Genomic DNA, 20,477 nt, shown 5'->3' on the forward strand with positions numbered 1-20,477 from the left:
TTGCATTTATCTTTGCATTTATTTTCCATCTTCCACTAGATTTTGGGACTGTCAAGACACTGAACATGCTAGCAGCGCTAATGCTAACAGCGCTAGCGCTAACAACGCTAATGGTGCTGTCGGTGCAGGCAACGGCGCATGCGCAGAGCCCACCATAGAACAGTGCCCTCTCATCATCACGGAGAGTGACGCGACGAGAGAGTTTAAAAGAGTGAATAGCAGGAAGGCGGCGGGATCAGACGGTATCTGCGGGAAAGTCCTCAAAGACTGCGCAGACCAGCTTGCCCCAGTATTCTCCGACAGCTTCAATTTCTCCCTGACGCTCGGTATCGTCCCATCCAGCATTAAGCGATCCACCATCGGCGCCGTCCCAAAGAAACCTCCACCCTCCGGCCTCGATGACTACCGCCCTGTTGCCCTCACATCAGTCGTGATGAAGTGCTTTGATAAGCTAGTCAGAGACTTCATCACCTCTTCATTGCCGGCCTCCATGGACCCACTGCAGTTTGCATACCGCCACAAACGCTCCACTGATGACGCAATTGCGCATCTGCTCCACACCACACTGACCCACCCGGACAAAAGGAGGGGTAATTATGTTAAAACGTTGTTTGTCGATTACAGTTCAGCATTTAACACTATCATCCCCTCCAAACTCACTACTAAGTTGGAGGATCTAAGACTGCATACATCCCTGTGCGACTGGCTTTCCATCTTCCTAACAGACAGACCACAATCAGTACGGGTGGGCAACTGTGTCTCATCCATCCTCACCCTCAGCATTGCAGCTCCTCAGGGTTGTGTCCTAAGCCCCCTGCTCTACTCACTGTAAACCTACGACTGCGCAACCACTTCCAGCTGCACCACCATTGTCAAGTTTGCTCACGATACCGTCGTCATGGGCCTAATCTTGGAAAACGATGAGAGGGCCTACCTGGAGGAGATTAAACACCGGGAAAACTGGTGCCAGGGAAACAATCTCCTCCTAAATGTCAGCAAGACAAAGCAGCTGATTGTGGACTGCAGCAAGAAGCAGGAGCGGCACTACCAACCTGTGAGGATCAATGGAACTACGGTGGAGAGAGTAGACAGGTCTTCTCTCTGTTGAAGTCAGGGAAGCGCTTTCGCTCCCTGAAGACCAATACAGAGAGACTGACGAGGGGCTTCTTCCCACAGGCCATTCGGGCCGTGAATCAGGGCAACTGATAATCTGTGGGGACCACCACCACCATGTGACTGTAAATTTGTCAATTGGAATTGTACATCGTGTATATACACTGTAGATTGTGTATATATAACTATTACACATACATTGTTATATACTCTTTGTATATATATATATTTCCTTATCCACCCTTGTTTCTTTCCTCAGTTTGGACAGAGCACTCACAAAAACATTTCACTGCGAGTTATACCGTGTATGATAATGTACTTTGCAAATAAACCGAACTTGAACTTGAACTTGAAGCCTAACTCTTACAGATTGGTCAACGTTATCCAGAATTGAATTTAGGACACAATAGTGCACCATATGCGATATCCTAAGGGATAGAGCAGATGCAAGATTCGTGTAGCAGAGTGGCGCAGCGGAAGCGTGCTGGGCCCATAACCCAGAGGTCGATGGATCGAAACCATTCTCTGCTAAAGGACCTTGTCTTATAATGTGCTGTATCACCTTAAAACATTTGCTGAGTGCAGTTGTCGGTACTTTTACTGTTTTTAAAGAAAATGTTTCCACAGATGTAGGGGTTCTTGCTTCAGTGAAGCAAAACCCAACATCAGCTAAACATCCACACAAAGCTTTGTTTCTCCAAAAAACCCCAAAAAATAAAACAATGTCCAGCGAATAAGTACTCCAAAAAGAATAGATGTGACCAAAATGCAAACACGTAGCTTTTGAAACATCACGGCATCTTTGGCAGGTTATGCTGAATGTTTATGTGTGGCCATGCCTTCTTGTACAGGAGGTCTGCTCCGTGCTTACAGTGATTCAGCCGTTTTGCCGACTTCTGTTTTGACTTAACTCTTACCTTGGTCTAGCACGGTTTCCTTTTGTTCTGCCATCGCATCTTGACTGCAGCCAATGACTGCTCGCATATTAGATTTCTAAGTTCTTGAACCTTTGGTGCTTAAGTAAGGTGTTTTCCATCAGCATGGGTGCAGGTCAGAATCTCTGGATCGACTGTTTCAAGCAAGAAGCATTCCCAGGCTAAACTCCTGGAGTGTGTGGGAGTAGGATCTTTTCCCATCGTTGCATTTATCTTTGCATTTATTTTCCATCTTCCACTAGATTTTGGGACTGTCAAGACACTGAACATGCTAGCAGCGCTAATGCTAACAGCGCTAGCGCTAACAACGCTAATGGTGCTGTCGGTGCAGGCAACGGCGCATGCGCAGAGCCCACCATAGAACAGTGCCCTCTCATCATCACGGAGAGTGACGCGACGAGAGAGTTTAAAAGAGTGAATAGCAGGAAGGCGGCGGGATCAGACGGTATCTGCGGGAAAGTCCTCAAAGACTGCGCAGACCAGCTTGCCCCAGTATTCTCCGACAGCTTCAATTTCTCCCTGACGCTCGGTATCGTCCCATCCAGCATTAAGCGATCCACCATCGGCGCCGTCCCAAAGAAACCTCCACCCTCCGGCCTTGATGACTACCGCCCTGTTGCCCTCACATCAGTCGTGATGAAGTGCTTTGATAAGCTAGTCAGAGACTTCATCACCTCTTCATTGCCGGCCTCCATGGACCCACTGCAGTTTGCATACCGCCACAAACGCTCCACTGATGACGCAATTGCGCATCTGCTCCACACCACACTGACCCACCCGGACAAAAGGAGGGGTAATTATGTTAAAACGTTGTTTGTCGATTACAGTTCAGCATTTAACACTATCATCCCCTCCAAACTCACTACTAAGTTGGAGGATCTAGGACTGCATACATCCCTGTGCGACTGGCTTTCCATCTTCCTAACAGACAGACCACAATCAGTACGGGTGGGCAACTGTGTCTCATCCATCCTCACCCTCAGCATTGCAGCTCCTCAGGGTTGTGTCCTAAGCCCCCTGCTCTACTCACTGTAAACCTACGACTGCGCAACCACTTCCAGCTGCACCACCATTGTCAAGTTTGCTCACGATACCGTCGTCATGGGCCTAATCTTGGAAAACGATGAGAGGGCCTACCTGGAGGAGATTAAACACCGGGAAAACTGGTGCCAGGGAAACAATCTCCTCCTAAATGTCAGCAAGACAAAGCAGCTGATTGTGGACTGCAGCAAGAAGCAGGAGCGGCACTACCAACCTGTGAGGATCAATGGAACTACGGTGGAGAGAGTAGACAGGTCTTCTCTCTGTTGAAGTCAGGGAAGCGCTTTCGCTCCCTGAAGACCAATACAGAGAGACTGACGAGGGGCTTCTTCCCACAGGCCATTCGGGCCGTGAATCAGGGCAACTGATAATCTGTGGGGACCACCACCACCATGTGACTGTAAATTTGTCAATTGGAATTGTACATCGTGTATATACACTGTAGATTGTGTATATATAACTATTACACATACATTGTTATATACTCTTTGTATATATATATATTTCCTTATCCACCCTTGTTTCTTTCCTCAGTTTGGACAGAGCACTCACAAAAACATTTCACTGCGAGTTATACCGTGTATGATAATGTACTTTGCAAATAAACCGAACTTGAACTTGAACTTGAAGCCTAACTCTTACAGATTGGTCAACGTTATCCAGAATTGAATTTAGGACACAATAGTGCACCATATGCGATATCCTAAGGGATAGAGCAGATGCAAGATTCGTGTAGCAGAGTGGCGCAGCGGAAGCGTGCTGGGCCCATAACCCAGAGGTCGATGGATCGAAACCATTCTCTGCTAAAGGACCTTGTCTTATAATGTGCTGTATCACCTTAAAACATTTGCTGAGTGCAGTTGTCGGTACTTTTACTGTTTTTAAAGAAAATGTTTCCACAGATGTAGGGGTTCTTGCTTCAGTGAAGCAAAACCCAACATCAGCTAAACATCCACACAAAGCTTTGTTTCTCCAAAAAACCCCAAAAAATAAAACAATGTCCAGCGAATAAGTACTCCAAAAAGAATAGATGTGACCAAAATGCAAACACGTAGCTTTTGAAACATCACGGCATCTTTGGCAGGTTATGCTGAATGTTTATGTGTGGCCATGCCTTCTTGTACAGGAGGTCTGCTCCGTGCTTACAGTGATTCAGCCGTTTTGCCGACTTCTGTTTTGACTTAACTCTTACCTTGGTCTAGCACGGTTTCCTTTTGTTCTGCCATCGCATCTTGACTGCAGCCAATGACTGCTCGCATATTAGATTTCTAAGTTCTTGAACCTTTGGTGCTTAAGTAAGGTGTTTTCCATCAGCATGGGTGCAGGTCAGAATCTCTGGATCGACTGTTTCAAGCAAGAAGCATTCCCAGGCTAAACTCCTGGAGTGTGTGGGAGTAGGATCTTTTCCCATCGTTGCATTTATCTTTGCATTTATTTTCCATCTTCCACTAGATTTTGGGACTGTCAAGACACTGAACATGCTAGCAGCGCTAATGCTAACAGCGCTAGCGCTAACAACGCTAATGGTGCTGTCGGTGCAGGCAACGGCGCATGCGCAGAGCCCACCATAGAACAGTGCCCTCTCATCATCACGGAGAGTGACGCGACGAGAGAGTTTAAAAGAGTGAATAGCAGGAAGGCGGCGGGATCAGACGGTATCTGCGGGAAAGTCCTCAAAGACTGCGCAGACCAGCTTGCCCCAGTATTCTCCGACAGCTTCAATTTCTCCCTGACGCTCGGTATCGTCCCATCCAGCATTAAGCGATCCACCATCGGCGCCGTCCCAAAGAAACCTCCACCCTCCGGCCTTGATGACTACCGCCCTGTTGCCCTCACATCAGTCGTGATGAAGTGCTTTGATAAGCTAGTCAGAGACTTCATCACCTCTTCATTGCCGGCCTCCATGGACCCACTGCAGTTTGCATACCGCCACAAACGCTCCACTGATGACGCAATTGCGCATCTGCTCCACACCACACTGACCCACCCGGACAAAAGGAGGGGTAATTATGTTAAAACGTTGTTTGTCGATTACAGTTCAGCATTTAACACTATCATCCCCTCCAAACTCACTACTAAGTTGGAGGATCTAGGACTGCATACATCCCTGTGCGACTGGCTTTCCATCTTCCTAACAGACAGACCACAATCAGTACGGGTGGGCAACTGTGTCTCATCCATCCTCACCCTCAGCATTGCAGCTCCTCAGGGTTGTGTCCTAAGCCCCCTGCTCTACTCACTGTAAACCTACGACTGCGCAACCACTTCCAGCTGCACCACCATTGTCAAGTTTGCTCACGATACCGTCGTCATGGGCCTAATCTTGGAAAACGATGAGAGGGCCTACCTGGAGGAGATTAAACACCGGGAAAACTGGTGCCAGGGAAACAATCTCCTCCTAAATGTCAGCAAGACAAAGCAGCTGATTGTGGACTGCAGCAAGAAGCAGGAGCGGCACTACCAACCTGTGAGGATCAATGGAACTACGGTGGAGAGAGTAGACAGGTCTTCTCTCTGTTGAAGTCAGGGAAGCGCTTTCGCTCCCTGAAGACCAATACAGAGAGACTGACGAGGGGCTTCTTCCCACAGGCCATTCGGGCCGTGAATCAGGGCAACTGATAATCTGTGGGGACCACCACCACCATGTGACTGTAAATTTGTCAATTGGAATTGTACATCGTGTATATACACTGTAGATTGTGTATATATAACTATTACACATACATTGTTATATACTCTTTGTATATATATATATTTCCTTATCCACCCTTGTTTCTTTCCTCAGTTTGGACAGAGCACTCACAAAAACATTTCACTGCGAGTTATACCGTGTATGATAATGTACTTTGCAAATAAACCGAACTTGAACTTGAACTTGAAGCCTAACTCTTACAGATTGGTCAACGTTATCCAGAATTGAATTTAGGACACAATAGTGCACCATATGCGATATCCTAAGGGATAGAGCAGATGCAAGATTCGTGTAGCAGAGTGGCGCAGCGGAAGCGTGCTGGGCCCATAACCCAGAGGTCGATGGATCGAAACCATTCTCTGCTAAAGGACCTTGTCTTATAATGTGCTGTATCACCTTAAAACATTTGCTGAGTGCAGTTGTCGGTACTTTTACTGTTTTTAAAGAAAATGTTTCCACAGATGTAGGGGTTCTTGCTTCAGTGAAGCAAAACCCAACATCAGCTAAACATCCACACAAAGCTTTGTTTCTCCAAAAAACCCCAAAAAATAAAACAATGTCCAGCGAATAAGTACTCCAAAAAGAATAGATGTGACCAAAATGCAAACACGTAGCTTTTGAAACATCACGGCATCTTTGGCAGGTTATGCTGAATGTTTATGTGTGGCCATGCCTTCTTGTACAGGAGGTCTGCTCCGTGCTTACAGTGATTCAGCCGTTTTGCCGACTTCTGTTTTGACTTAACTCTTACCTTGGTCTAGCACGGTTTCCTTTTGTTCTGCCATCGCATCTTGACTGCAGCCAATGACTGCTCGCATATTAGATTTCTAAGTTCTTGAACCTTTGGTGCTTAAGTAAGGTGTTTTCCATCAGCATGGGTGCAGGTCAGAATCTCTGGATCGACTGTTTCAAGCAAGAAGCATTCCCAGGCTAAACTCCTGGAGTGTGTGGGAGTAGGATCTTTTCCCATCGTTGCATTTATCTTTGCATTTATTTTCCATCTTCCACTAGATTTTGGGACTGTCAAGACACTGAACATGCTAGCAGCGCTAATGCTAACAGCGCTAGCGCTAACAACGCTAATGGTGCTGTCGGTGCAGGCAACGGCGCATGCGCAGAGCCCACCATAGAACAGTGCCCTCTCATCATCACGGAGAGTGACGCGACGAGAGAGTTTAAAAGAGTGAATAGCAGGAAGGCGGCGGGATCAGACGGTATCTGCGGGAAAGTCCTCAAAGACTGCGCAGACCAGCTTGCCCCAGTATTCTCCGACAGCTTCAATTTCTCCCTGACGCTCGGTATCGTCCCATCCAGCATTAAGCGATCCACCATCGGCGCCGTCCCAAAGAAACCTCCACCCTCCGGCCTCGATGACTACCGCCCTGTTGCCCTCACATCAGTCGTGATGAAGTGCTTTGATAAGCTAGTCAGAGACTTCATCACCTCTTCATTGCCGGCCTCCATGGACCCACTGCAGTTTGCATACCGCCACAAACGCTCCACTGATGACGCAATTGCGCATCTGCTCCACACCACACTGACCCACCCGGACAAAAGGAGGGGTAATTATGTTAAAACGTTGTTTGTCGATTACAGTTCAGCATTTAACACTATCATCCCCTCCAAACTCACTACTAAGTTGGAGGATCTAAGACTGCATACATCCCTGTGCGACTGGCTTTCCATCTTCCTAACAGACAGACCACAATCAGTACGGGTGGGCAACTGTGTCTCATCCATCCTCACCCTCAGCATTGCAGCTCCTCAGGGTTGTGTCCTAAGCCCCCTGCTCTACTCACTGTAAACCTACGACTGCGCAACCACTTCCAGCTGCACCACCATTGTCAAGTTTGCTCACGATACCGTCGTCATGGGCCTAATCTTGGAAAACGATGAGAGGGCCTACCTGGAGGAGATTAAACACCGGGAAAACTGGTGCCAGGGAAACAATCTCCTCCTAAATGTCAGCAAGACAAAGCAGCTGATTGTGGACTGCAGCAAGAAGCAGGAGCGGCACTACCAACCTGTGAGGATCAATGGAACTACGGTGGAGAGAGTAGACAGGTCTTCTCTCTGTTGAAGTCAGGGAAGCGCTTTCGCTCCCTGAAGACCAATACAGAGAGACTGACGAGGGGCTTCTTCCCACAGGCCATTCGGGCCGTGAATCAGGGCAACTGATAATCTGTGGGGACCACCACCACCATGTGACTGTAAATTTGTCAATTGGAATTGTACATCGTGTATATACACTGTAGATTGTGTATATATAACTATTACACATACATTGTTATATACTCTTTGTATATATATATATTTCCTTATCCACCCTTGTTTCTTTCCTCAGTTTGGACAGAGCACTCACAAAAACATTTCACTGCGAGTTATACCGTGTATGATAATGTACTTTGCAAATAAACCGAACTTGAACTTGAACTTGAAGCCTAACTCTTACAGATTGGTCAACGTTATCCAGAATTGAATTTAGGACACAATAGTGCACCATATGCGATATCCTAAGGGATAGAGCAGATGCAAGATTCGTGTAGCAGAGTGGCGCAGCGGAAGCGTGCTGGGCCCATAACCCAGAGGTCGATGGATCGAAACCATTCTCTGCTAAAGGACCTTGTCTTATAATGTGCTGTATCACCTTAAAACATTTGCTGAGTGCAGTTGTCGGTACTTTTACTGTTTTTAAAGAAAATGTTTCCACAGATGTAGGGGTTCTTGCTTCAGTGAAGCAAAACCCAACATCAGCTAAACATCCACACAAAGCTTTGTTTCTCCAAAAAACCCCAAAAAATAAAACAATGTCCAGCGAATAAGTACTCCAAAAAGAATAGATGTGACCAAAATGCAAACACGTAGCTTTTGAAACATCACGGCATCTTTGGCAGGTTATGCTGAATGTTTATGTGTGGCCATGCCTTCTTGTACAGGAGGTCTGCTCCGTGCTTACAGTGATTCAGCCGTTTTGCCGACTTCTGTTTTGACTTAACTCTTACCTTGGTCTAGCACGGTTTCCTTTTGTTCTGCCATCGCATCTTGACTGCAGCCAATGACTGCTCGCATATTAGATTTCTAAGTTCTTGAACCTTTGGTGCTTAAGTAAGGTGTTTTCCATCAGCATGGGTGCAGGTCAGAATCTCTGGATCGACTGTTTCAAGCAAGAAGCATTCCCAGGCTAAACTCCTGGAGTGTGTGGGAGTAGGATCTTTTCCCATCGTTGCATTTATCTTTGCATTTATTTTCCATCTTCCACTAGATTTTGGGACTGTCAAGACACTGAACATGCTAGCAGCGCTAATGCTAACAGCGCTAGCGCTAACAACGCTAATGGTGCTGTCGGTGCAGGCAACGGCGCATGCGCAGAGCCCACCATAGAACAATGCCCTCTCATCATCACGGAGAGTGACGCGACGAGAGAGTTTAAAAGAGTGAATAGCAGGAAGGCGGCGGGATCAGACGGTATCTGCGGGAAAGTCCTCAAAGACTGCGCAGACCAGCTTGCCCCAGTATTCTCCGACAGCTTCAATTTCTCCCTGACGCTCGGTATCGTCCCATCCAGCATTAAGCGATCCACCATCGGCGCCGTCCCAAAGAAACCTCCACCCTCCGGCCTCGATGACTACCGCCCTGTTGCCCTCACATCAGTCGTGATGAAGTGCTTTGATAAGCTAGTCAGAGACTTCATCACCTCTTCATTGCCGGCCTCCATGGACCCACTGCAGTTTGCATACCGCCACAAACGCTCCACTGATGACGCAATTGCGCATCTGCTCCACACCACACTGACCCACCCGGACAAAAGGAGGGGTAATTATGTTAAAACGTTGTTTGTCGATTACAGTTCAGCATTTAACACTATCATCCCCTCCAAACTCACTACTAAGTTGGAGGATCTAGGACTGCATACATCCCTGTGCGACTGGCTTTCCATCTTCCTAACAGACAGACCACAATCAGTACGGGTGGGCAACTGTGTCTCATCCATCCTCACCCTCAGCATTGCAGCTCCTCAGGGTTGTGTCCTAAGCCCCCTGCTCTACTCACTGTAAACCTACGACTGCGCAACCACTTCCAGCTGCACCACCATTGTCAAGTTTGCTCACGATACCGTCGTCATGGGCCTAATCTTGGAAAACGATGAGAGGGCCTACCTGGAGGAGATTAAACACCGGGAAAACTGGTGCCAGGGAAACAATCTCCTCCTAAATGTCAGCAAGACAAAGCAGCTGATTGTGGACTGCAGCAAGAAGCAGGAGCGGCACTACCAACCTGTGAGGATCAATGGAACTACGGTGGAGAGAGTAGACAGGTCTTCTCTCTGTTGAAGTCAGGGAAGCGCTTTCGCTCCCTGAAGACCAATACAGAGAGACTGACGAGGGGCTTCTTCCCACAGGCCATTCGGGCCGTGAATCAGGGCAACTGATAATCTGTGGGGACCACCACCACCATGTGACTGTAAATTTGTCAATTGGAATTGTACATCGTGTATATACACTGTAGATTGTGTATATATACCTATTACACATACATTGTTATATACTCTTTGTATATATATATATTTCCTTATCCACCCTTGTTTCTTTCCTCAGTTTGGACAGAGCACTCACAAAAACATTTCACTGCGAGTTATACCGTGTATGATAATGTACTTGACAAATAAACCGAACTTGAACTTGAACTTGAAGCCTAACTCTTACAGATTGGTCAACGTTATCCAGAATTGAATTTAGGACACAATAGTGCACCATATGCGATATCCTAAGGGATAGAGCAGATGCAAGATTCGTGTAGCAGAGTGGAGCAGCGGAAGTGTGCTGGGCCCATAACCCAGAGGTCGATGGATCGAAACCATTCTCTGCTAAAGGACCTTGTCTTATAATGTGCTGTATCACCTTAAAACATTTGCTGAGTGCAGTTGTCGGTAGTTTTACTGTTTTTAAAGAAAATGTTTCCACAGATGTAGGGGTTCTTGCTTCAGTGAAGCAAAACCCAACATCAGCTAAACATCCACACAAAGCTTTGTTTCTCCAAAAAACCCCAAAAAATAAAACAATGTCCAGTGAATAAGTACTCCAAAAAGAATAGATGTGACCAAAATGCAAACACGTAGCTTTTGAAAGATCACGGCATCTTTGGCAGGTTATGCTGAATGTTTATGTGTGGCCATGCCTTCTTGTACAGGAGGTCTGCTCCGTGCTTACAGTGATTCAGCCGTTTTGCCGACTTCTGTTTTGACTTAACTCTTACCTTGGTCTAGCACGGTTTCCTTTTGTTCTGCCATCGCATCTTGACTGCAGCCAATGACTGCTCGCATATTAGATTTCTAAGTTCTTGAACCTTTGGTGCTTAAGTAAGGTGTTTTCCATCAGCATGGGTGCAGGTCAGAATCTCTGGATCGACTGTTTCAAGCAAGAAGCATTCCCAGGCTAAACTCCTGGAGTGTGTGGGAGTAGGATCTTTTCCCATCTTTGCATTTATTTTCCATCTTCCACTAGATTTTGGGACTGTCAAGACACTGAACATGCTAGCAGCGCTAATGCTAACAGCGCTAGCGCTAACAACGCTAATGGTGCTGTCGGTGCAGGCAACGGCGCATGCGCAGAGCCCACCATAGAACAATGCCCTCTCATCATCACGGAGAGTGACGCGACGAGAGAGTTTAAAAGAGTGAATAGCAGGAAGGCGGCGGGATCAGACGGTATCTGCGGGAAAGTCCTCAAAGACTGCGCAGACCAGCTTGCCCCAGTATTCTCCGACAGCTTCAATTTCTCCCTGACGCTCGGTATCGTCCCATCCAGCATTAAGCGATCCACCATCGGCGCCGTCCCAAAGAAACCTCCACCCTCCGGCCTCGATGACTACCGCCCTGTTGCCCTCACATCAGTCGTGATGAAGTGCTTTGATAAGCTAGTCAGAGACTTCATCACCTCTTCATTGCCGGCCTCCATGGACCCACTGCAGTTTGCATACCGCCACAAACGCTCCACTGATGACGCAATTGCGCATCTGCTCCACACCACACTGACCCACCCGGACAAAAGGAGGGGTAATTATGTTAAAACGTTGTTTGTCGATTACAGTTCAGCATTTAACACTATCATCCCCTCCAAACTCACTACTAAGTTGGAGGATCTAGGACTGCATACATCCCTGTGCGACTGGCTTTCCATCTTCCTAACAGACAGACCACAATCAGTACGGGTGGGCAACTGTGTCTCATCCATCCTCACCCTCAGCATTGCAGCTCCTCAGGGTTGTGTCCTAAGCCCCCTGCTCTACTCACTGTAAACCTACGACTGCGCAACCACTTCCAGCTGCACCACCATTGTCAAGTTTGCTCACGATACCGTCGTCATGGGCCTAATCTTGGAAAACGATGAGAGGGCCTACCTGGAGGAGATTAAACACCGGGAAAACTGGTGCCAGGGAAACAATCTCCTCCTAAATGTCAGCAAGACAAAGCAGCTGATTGTGGACTGCAGCAAGAAGCAGGAGCGGCACTACCAACCTGTGAGGATCAATGGAACTACGGTGGAGAGAGTAGACAGGTCTTCTCTCTGTTGAAGTCAGGGAAGCGCTTTCGCTCCCTGAAGACCAATACAGAGAGACTGACGAGGGGCTTCTTCCCACAGGCCATTCGGGCCGTGAATCAGGGCAACTGATAATCTGTGGGGACCACCACCACCATGTGACTGTAAATTTGTCAATTGGAATTGTACATCGTGTATATACACTGTAGATTGTGTATATATACCTATTACACATACATTGTTATATACTCTTTGTATATATATATATTTCCTTATCCACCCTTGTTTCTTTCCTCAGTTTGGACAGAGCACTCACAAAAACATTTCACTGCGAGTTATACCGTGTATGATAATGTACTTGACAAATAAACCGAACTTGAACTTGAACTTGAAGCCTAACTCTTACAGATTGGTCAACGTTATCCAGAATTGAATTTAGGACACAATAGTGCACCATATGCGATATCCTAAGGGATAGAGCAGATGCAAGATTCGTGTAGCAGAGTGGCGCAGCGGAAGCGTGCTGGGCCCATAACCCAGAGGTCGATGGATCGAAACCATTCTCTGCTAAAGGACCTTGTCTTATAATGTGCTGTATCACCTTAAAACATTTGCTGAGTGCAGTTGTCGGTACTTTTACTGTTTTTAAAGAAAATGTTTCCACAGATGTAGGGGTTCTTGCTTCAGTGAAGCAAAACCCAACATCAGCTAAACATCCACACAAAGCTTTGTTTCTCCAAAAAACCCCAAAAAATAAAACAATGTCCAGCGAATAAGTACTCCAAAAAGAATAGATGTGACCAAAATGCAAACACGTAGCTTTTGAAACATCACGGCATCTTTGGCAGGTTATGCTGAATGTTTATGTGTGGCCATGCCTTCTTGTACAGGAGGTCTGCTCCGTGCTTACAGTGATTCAGCCGTTTTGCCGACTTCTGTTTTGACTTAACTCTTACCTTGGTCTAGCACGGTTTCCTTTTGTTCTGCCATCGCATCTTGACTGCAGCCAATGACTGCTCGCATATTAGATTTCTAAGTTCTTGAACCTTTGGTGCTTAAGTAAGGTGTTTTCCATCAGCATGGGTGCAGGTCAGAATCTCTGGATCGACTGTTTCAAGCAAGAAGCATTCCCAGGCTAAACTCCTGGAGTGTGTGGGAGTAGGATCTTTTCCCATCGTTGCATTTATCTTTGCATTTATTTTCCATCTTCCACTAGATTTTGGGACTGTCAAGACACTGAACATGCTAGCAGCGCTAATGCTAACAGCGCTAGCGCTAACAACGCTAATGGTGCTGTCGGTGCAGGCAACGGCGCATGCGCAGAGCCCACCATAGAACAATGCCCTCTCATCATCACGGAGAGTGACGCGACGAGAGAGTTTAAAAGAGTGAATAGCAGGAAGGCGGCGGGATCAGACGGTATCTGCGGGAAAGTCCTCAAAGACTGCGCAGACCAGCTTGCCCCAGTATTCTCCGACAGCTTCAATTTCTCCCTGACGCTCGGTATCGTCCCATCCAGCATTAAGCGATCCACCATCGGCGCCGTCCCAAAGAAACCTCCACCCTCCGGCCTCGATGACTACCGCCCTGTTGCCCTCACATCAGTCGTGATGAAGTGCTTTGATAAGCTAGTCAGAGACTTCATCACCTCTTCATTGCCGGCCTCCATGGACCCACTGCAGTTTGCATACCGCCACAAACGCTCCACTGATGACGCAATTGCGCATCTGCTCCACACCACACTGACCCACCCGGACAAAAGGAGGGGTAATTATGTTAAAACGTTGTTTGTCGATTACAGTTCAGCATTTAACACTATCATCCCCTCCAAACTCACTACTAAGTTGGAGGATCTAGGACTGCATACATCCCTGTGCGACTGGCTTTCCATCTTCCTAACAGACAGACCACAATCAGTACGGGTGGGCAACTGTGTCTCATCCATCCTCACCCTCAGCATTGCAGCTCCTCAGGGTTGTGTCCTAAGCCCCCTGCTCTACTCACTGTAAACCTACGACTGCGCAACCACTTCCAGCTGCACCACCATTGTCAAGTTTGCTCACGATACCGTCGTCATGGGCCTAATCTTGGAAAACGATGAGAGGGCCTACCTGGAGGAGATTAAACACCGGGAAAACTGGTGCCAGGGAAACAATCTCCTCCTAAATGTCAGCAAGACAAAGCAGCTGATTGTGGACTGCAGCAAGAAGCAGGAGCGGCACTACCAACCTGTGAGGATCAATGGAACTACGGTGGAGAGAGTAGACAGGTCTTCTCTCTGTTGAAGTCAGGGAAGCGCTTTCGCTCCCTGAAGACCAATACAGAGAGACTGACGAGGGGCTTCTTCCCACAGGCCATTCGGGCCGTGAATCAGGGCAACTGATAATCTGTGGGGACCACCACCACCATGTGACTGTAAATTTGTCAATTGGAATTGTACATCGTGTATATACACTGTAGATTGTGTATATATACCTATTACACATACATTGTTATATACTCTTTGTATATATATATATTTCCTTATCCACCCTTGTTTCTTTCCTCAGTTTGGACAGAGCACTCACAAAAACATTTCACTGCGAGTTATACCGTGTATGATAATGTACTTGACAAATAAACCGAACTTGAACTTGAACTTGAAGCCTAACTCTTACAGATTGGTCAACGTTATCCAGAATTGAATTTAGGACACAATAGTGCACCATATGCGATATCCTAAGGGATAGAGCAGATGCAAGATTCGTGTAGCAGAGTGGCGCAGCGGAAGCGTGCTGGGCCCATAACCCAGAGGTCGATGGATCGAAACCATTCTCTGCTAAAGGACCTTGTCTTATAATGTGCTGTATCACCTTAAAACATTTGCTGAGTGCAGTTGTCGGTACTTTTACTGTTTTTAAAGAAAATGTTTCCACAGATGTAGGGGTTCTTGCTTCAGTGAAGCAAAACCCAACATCAGCTAAACATCCACACAAAGCTTTGTTTCTCCAAAAAACCCCAAAAAATAAAACAATGTCCAGCGAATAAGTACTCCAAAAAGAATAGATGTGACCAAAATGCAAACACGTAGCTTTTGAAACATCACGGCATCTTTGGCAGGTTATGCTGAATGTTTATGTGTGGCCATGCCTTCTTGTACAGGAGGTCTGCTCCGTGCTTACAGTGATTCAGCCGTTTTGCCGACTTCTGTTTTGACTTAACTCTTACCTTGGTCTAGCACGGTTTCCTTTTGTTCTGCCATCGCATCTTGACTGCAGCCAATGACTGCTCGCATATTAGATTTCTAAGTTCTTGAACCTTTGGTGCTTAAGTAAGGTGTTTTCCATCAGCATGGGTGCAGGTCAGAATCTCTGGATCGACTGTTTCAAGCAAGAAGCATTCCCAGGCTAAACTCCTGGAGTGTGTGGGAGTAGGATCTTTTCCCATCGTTGCATTTATCTTTGCATTTATTTTCCATCTTCCACTAGATTTTGGGACTGTCAAGACACTGAACATGCTAGCAGCGCTAATGCTAACAGCGCTAGCGCTAACAACGCTAATGGTGCTGTCGGTGCAGGCAACGGCGCATGCGCAGAGCCCACCATAGAACAGTGCCCTCTCATCATCACGGAGAGTGACGCGACGAGAGAGTTTAAAAGAGTGAATAGCAGGAAGGCGGCGGGATCAGACGGTATCTGCGGGAAAGTCCTCAAAGACTGCGCAGACCAGCTTGCCCCAGTATTCTCCGAAAGCTTCAATTTCTCCCTGACGCTCGGTATCGTCCCATCCAGCATTAAGCGATCCACCATCGGCGCCGTCCCAAAGAAACCTCCACCCTCCGGCCTCGATGACTACCGCCCTGTTGCCCTCACATCAGTCGTGATGAAGTGCTTTGATAAGCTAGTCAGAGACTTCATCACCTCTTCATTGCCGGCCTCCATGGACCCACTGCAGTTTGCATACCGCCACAAACGCTCCACTGATGACGCAATTGCGCATCTGCTCCATACCACACTGACCCACCCGGACAAAAGGAGGGGTAATTATGTTAAAACGTTGTTTGTCGATTACAGTTCAGCATTTAACACTATCATCCCCTCCAAACTCACTACTAAGTTGGAGGATCTAGGACTGCATACATCCCTGTGCGACTGGCTTTCCATCTTCCTAACAGACAGACCACAATCAGTACGGGTGGGCAACTGTGTCTCATCCATCCTCACCCTCAGCATTGCAGCTCCTCAGGGTTGTGTCCTAAGCCCCCTGCTCTACTCACTGTAAACCTACGACTGCGCAACCACTTCCAGCTGCACCACCATTGTCAAGTTTGCTCACGATACCGTCGTCATGGGCCTAATCTTGGAAAACGATGAGAGGGCCTACCTGGAGGAGATTAAACACCGGGAAAACTGGTGCCAGGGAAACAATCTCCTCCTAAATGTCAGCAAGACAAAGCAGCTGATTGTGGACTGCAGCAAGAAGCAGGAGCGGCACTACCAACCTGTGAGGATCAATGGAACTACGGTGGAGAGAGTAGACAGGTCTTCTCTCTGTTGAAGTCAGGGAAGCGCTTTCGCTCCCTGAAGACCAATACAGAGAGACTGACGAGGGGCTTCTTCCCACAGGCCATTCGGGCCGTGACTCAGGGCAACTGATAATCTGTGGGGACCACCACCACCATGTGACTGTAAATTTGTCAATTGGAATTGTACATCGTGTATATACACTGTAGATTGTGTATATATAACTATTACACATACATTGTTATATACTCTTTGTATATATATATATTTCCTTATCCACCCTTGTTTCTTTCCTCAGTTTGGACAGAGCACTCACAAAAACATTTCACTGCGAGTTATATCGTGTATGATAATGTACTTGACAAATAAACCGAACTTGAACTTGAACTTGAAGCCTAACTCTTACAGATTGGTCAACGTTATCCAGAATTGAATTTAGGACACAATAGTGCACCATATGCGATATCCTAAGGGATAGAGCAGATGCAAGATTCATGTAGCAGAGTGGCGCAGCGGAAGCGTGCTGGGCCCATAACCCAGAGGTCGATGGATCGAAACCATTCTATGCTAAAGGACCTTGTCTTATAATGTGCTGTATCACCTTAAAACATTTGCTGAGTGCAGTTGTCGGTACTTTTACTGTTTTTAAAGAAAATGTTTCCACAGATGTAGGGGTTCTTGCTTCAGTGAAGCAAAACCCAACATCAGCTAAACATCCACACAAAGCTTTGTTTCTCCAAAAAACCCCAAAAAATAAAACAATGTCCAGCGAATAAGTACTCCAAAAAGAATAGATGTGACCAAAATGCAAACACGTAGCTTTTGAAACATCACGGCTTCTTTGGCAGGTTATGCTGAATGTTTATGTGTGGCCATCCCTTCTTGTACAGGAGGTCTGCTCCGTGCTTACAGTGATTCAGCCGTTTTGCGGACTTCTGTTTTGACTTAACTCTTACCTTGGTCTAGCACGGTTTCCTTTTGTTCTGCCATCGCATCTTGACTGCAGCCAATGACTGCTCGCATATTAGATTTCTAAGTTCTTGAACCTTTGGTGCTTAAGTAAGGTGTTTTCCATCAGCATGGGTGCAGGTCAGAATCTCTGGATCGACTGTTTCAAGCAAGAAGCATTCCCAGGCTAAACTCCTGGAGTGTGTGGGAGTAGGATCTTTTCCCATCGTTGCATTTATCTTTGCATTTATTTTCCATCTTCCACTAGATTTTGGGACTGTCAAGACACTGAACATGCTAGCAGCGCTAATGCTAACAGCGCTAGCGCTAACAACGCTAATGGTGCTGTCGGTGCAGGCAACGGCGCATGCGCAGAGCCCACCATAGAACAGTGCCCTCTCATCATCACGGAGAGTGACGCGACGAGAGAGTTTAAAAGAGTGAATAGCAGGAAGGCGGCGGGATCAGACGGTATCTGCGGGAAAGTCCTCAAAGACTGCGCAGACCAGCTTGCCCCAGTATTCTCCGACAGCTTCAATTTCTCCCTGACGCTCGGTATCGTCCCATCCAGCATTAAGCGATCCACCATCGGCGCCGTCCCAAAGAAACCTCCACCCTCCGGCCTCGATGACTACCGCCCTGTTGCCCTCACATCAGTCGTGATGAAGTGCTTTGATAAGCTAGTCAGAGACTTCATCACCTCTTCATTGCCGGCCTCCATGGACCCACTGCAGTTTGCATACCGCCACAAACGCTCCACTGATGACGCAATTGCGCATCTGCTCCACACCACACTGACCCACCCGGACAAAAGGAGGGGTAATTATGTTAAAACGTTGTTTGTCGATTACAGTTCAGCATTTAACACTATCATCCCCTCCAAACTCACTACTAAGTTGGAGGATCTAGGACTGCATACATGCCTGTGCGACTGGCTTTCCATCTTCCTAACAGACAGACCACAATCAGTACGGGTGGGCAACTGTGTCTCATCCATCCTCACCCTCAGCATTGCAGCTCCTCAGGGTTGTGTCCTAAGCCCCCTGCTCTACTCACTGTAAACCTACGACTGCGCAACCACTTCCAGCTGCACCACCATTGTCAAGTTTGCTCACGATACCGTCGTCATGGGCCTAATCTTGGAAAACGATGAGAGGGCCTACCTGGAGGAGATTAAACACCGGGAAAACTGGTGCCAGGGAAACAATCTCCTCCTAAATGTCAGCAAGACAAAGCAGCTGATTGTGGACTGCAGCAAGAAGCAGGAGCGGCACTACCAACCTGTGAGGATCAATGGAACTACGGTGGAGAGAGTAGACAGGTCTTCTCTCTGTTGAAGTCAGGGAAGCGCTTTCGCTCCCTGAAGACCAATACAGAGAGACTGACGAGGGGCTTCTTCCCACAGGCCATTCGGGCCGTGAATCAGGGCAACTGATAATCTGTGGGGACCACCACCACCATGTGACTGTAAATTTGTCAATTGGAATTGTACATCGTGTATATACACTGTAGATTGTGTATATATACCTATTACACATACATTGTTATATACTCTTTGTATATATATATATTTCCTTATCCACCCTTGTTTCTTTCCTCAGTTTGGACAGAGCACTCACAAAAACATTTCACTGCGAGTTATACCGTGTATGATAATGTACTTGACAAATAAACCGAACTTGAACTTGAACTTGAAGCCTAACTCTTACAGATTGGTCAACGTTATCCAGAATTGAATTTAGGACACAATAGTGCACCATATGCGATATCCTAAGGGATAGAGCAGATGCAAGATTCGTGTAGCAGAGTGGCGCAGCGGAAGCGTGCTGGGCCCATAACCCAGAGGTCGATGGATCGATACCATTCTCTGCTAAAGGACCTTGTCTTATAATGTGCTGTATCACCTTAAAACATTTGCTGAGTGCAGTTGTCGGTACTTTTACTGTTTTTAAAGAAAATGTTTCCACAGATGTAGGGGTTCTTGCTTCAGTGAAGCAAAACCCAACATCAGCTAAACATCCACACAAAGCTTTGTTTCTCCAAAAAACCCCAAAAAATAAAACAATGTCCAGCGAATAAGTACTCCAAAAAGAATAGATGTGACCAAAATGCAAACACGTAGCTTTTGAAACATCACGGCATCTTTGGCAGGTTATGCTGAATGTTTATGTGTGGCCATGCCTTCTTGTACAGGAGGTCTGCTCCGTGCTTACAGTGATTCAGCCGTTTTGCCGACTTCTGTTTTGACTTAACTCTTACCTTGGTCTAGCACGGTTTCCTTTTGTTCTGCCATCGCATCTTGACTGCAGCCAATGACTGCTCGCATATTAGATTTCTAAGTTCTTGAACCTTTGGTGCTTAAGTAAGGTGTTTTCCATCAGCATGGGTGCAGGTCAGAATCTCTGGATCGACTGTTTCAAGCAAGAAGCATTCCCAGGCTAAACTCCTGGAGTGTGTGGGAGTAGGATCTTTTCCCATCTTTGCATTTATTTTCCATCTTCCACTAGATTTTGGGACTGTCAAGACACTGAACATGCTAGCAGCGCTAATGCTAACAGCGCTAGCGCTAACAACGCTAATGGTGCTGTCGGTGCAGGCAACGGCGCATGCGCAGAGCCCACCATAGAACAGTGCCCTCTCATCATCACGGAGAGTGACGCGACGAGAGAGTTTAAAAGAGTGAATAGCAGGAAGGCGGCGGGATCAGACG

At 47.0% G+C, this 20,477-nt stretch overlaps 7 non-coding genes across 7 annotated transcripts; all 7 read left to right on the forward strand.

Annotated features, from left to right (window-relative positions):
* The first annotated feature begins 1,572 nt into the window (after positions 1–1,572).
* trnam-cau (transfer RNA methionine (anticodon CAU)) lies at positions 1,573–1,644 on the forward strand. Its single transcript has one exon. It is a non-coding gene; the product is annotated as a tRNA-Met (tRNA).
* A 2,179-nt stretch (positions 1,645–3,823) lies between these two features.
* Positions 3,824–3,895, forward strand: trnam-cau (transfer RNA methionine (anticodon CAU)). Its single transcript has one exon. It is a non-coding gene; the product is annotated as a tRNA-Met (tRNA).
* Positions 3,896–6,074: 2,179 nt separating this feature from the next.
* On the forward strand, positions 6,075–6,146 carry trnam-cau (transfer RNA methionine (anticodon CAU)). The gene has a single exon. It is a non-coding gene; the product is annotated as a tRNA-Met (tRNA).
* A 2,179-nt stretch (positions 6,147–8,325) lies between these two features.
* Positions 8,326–8,397, forward strand: trnam-cau (transfer RNA methionine (anticodon CAU)). Its single transcript has one exon. It is a non-coding gene; the product is annotated as a tRNA-Met (tRNA).
* Positions 8,398–12,815: 4,418 nt separating this feature from the next.
* On the forward strand, positions 12,816–12,887 carry trnam-cau (transfer RNA methionine (anticodon CAU)). Its single transcript has one exon. It is a non-coding gene; the product is annotated as a tRNA-Met (tRNA).
* Positions 12,888–15,066: 2,179 nt separating this feature from the next.
* Positions 15,067–15,138, forward strand: trnam-cau (transfer RNA methionine (anticodon CAU)). Its single transcript has one exon. It is a non-coding gene; the product is annotated as a tRNA-Met (tRNA).
* A 4,430-nt stretch (positions 15,139–19,568) lies between these two features.
* trnam-cau (transfer RNA methionine (anticodon CAU)) lies at positions 19,569–19,640 on the forward strand. The gene has a single exon. It is a non-coding gene; the product is annotated as a tRNA-Met (tRNA).
* The last annotated feature ends 837 nt before the right edge of the window (positions 19,641–20,477 follow it).

The sequence above is a fragment of the Electrophorus electricus genome, chromosome 24 (assembly GCF_041902795.1).
Source record: "Electrophorus electricus isolate QZ-2024a chromosome 24, ASM4190279v1, whole genome shotgun sequence".
In the NCBI taxonomy this organism is placed as follows: Eukaryota; Metazoa; Chordata; class Actinopteri; order Gymnotiformes; family Gymnotidae; genus Electrophorus; species Electrophorus electricus.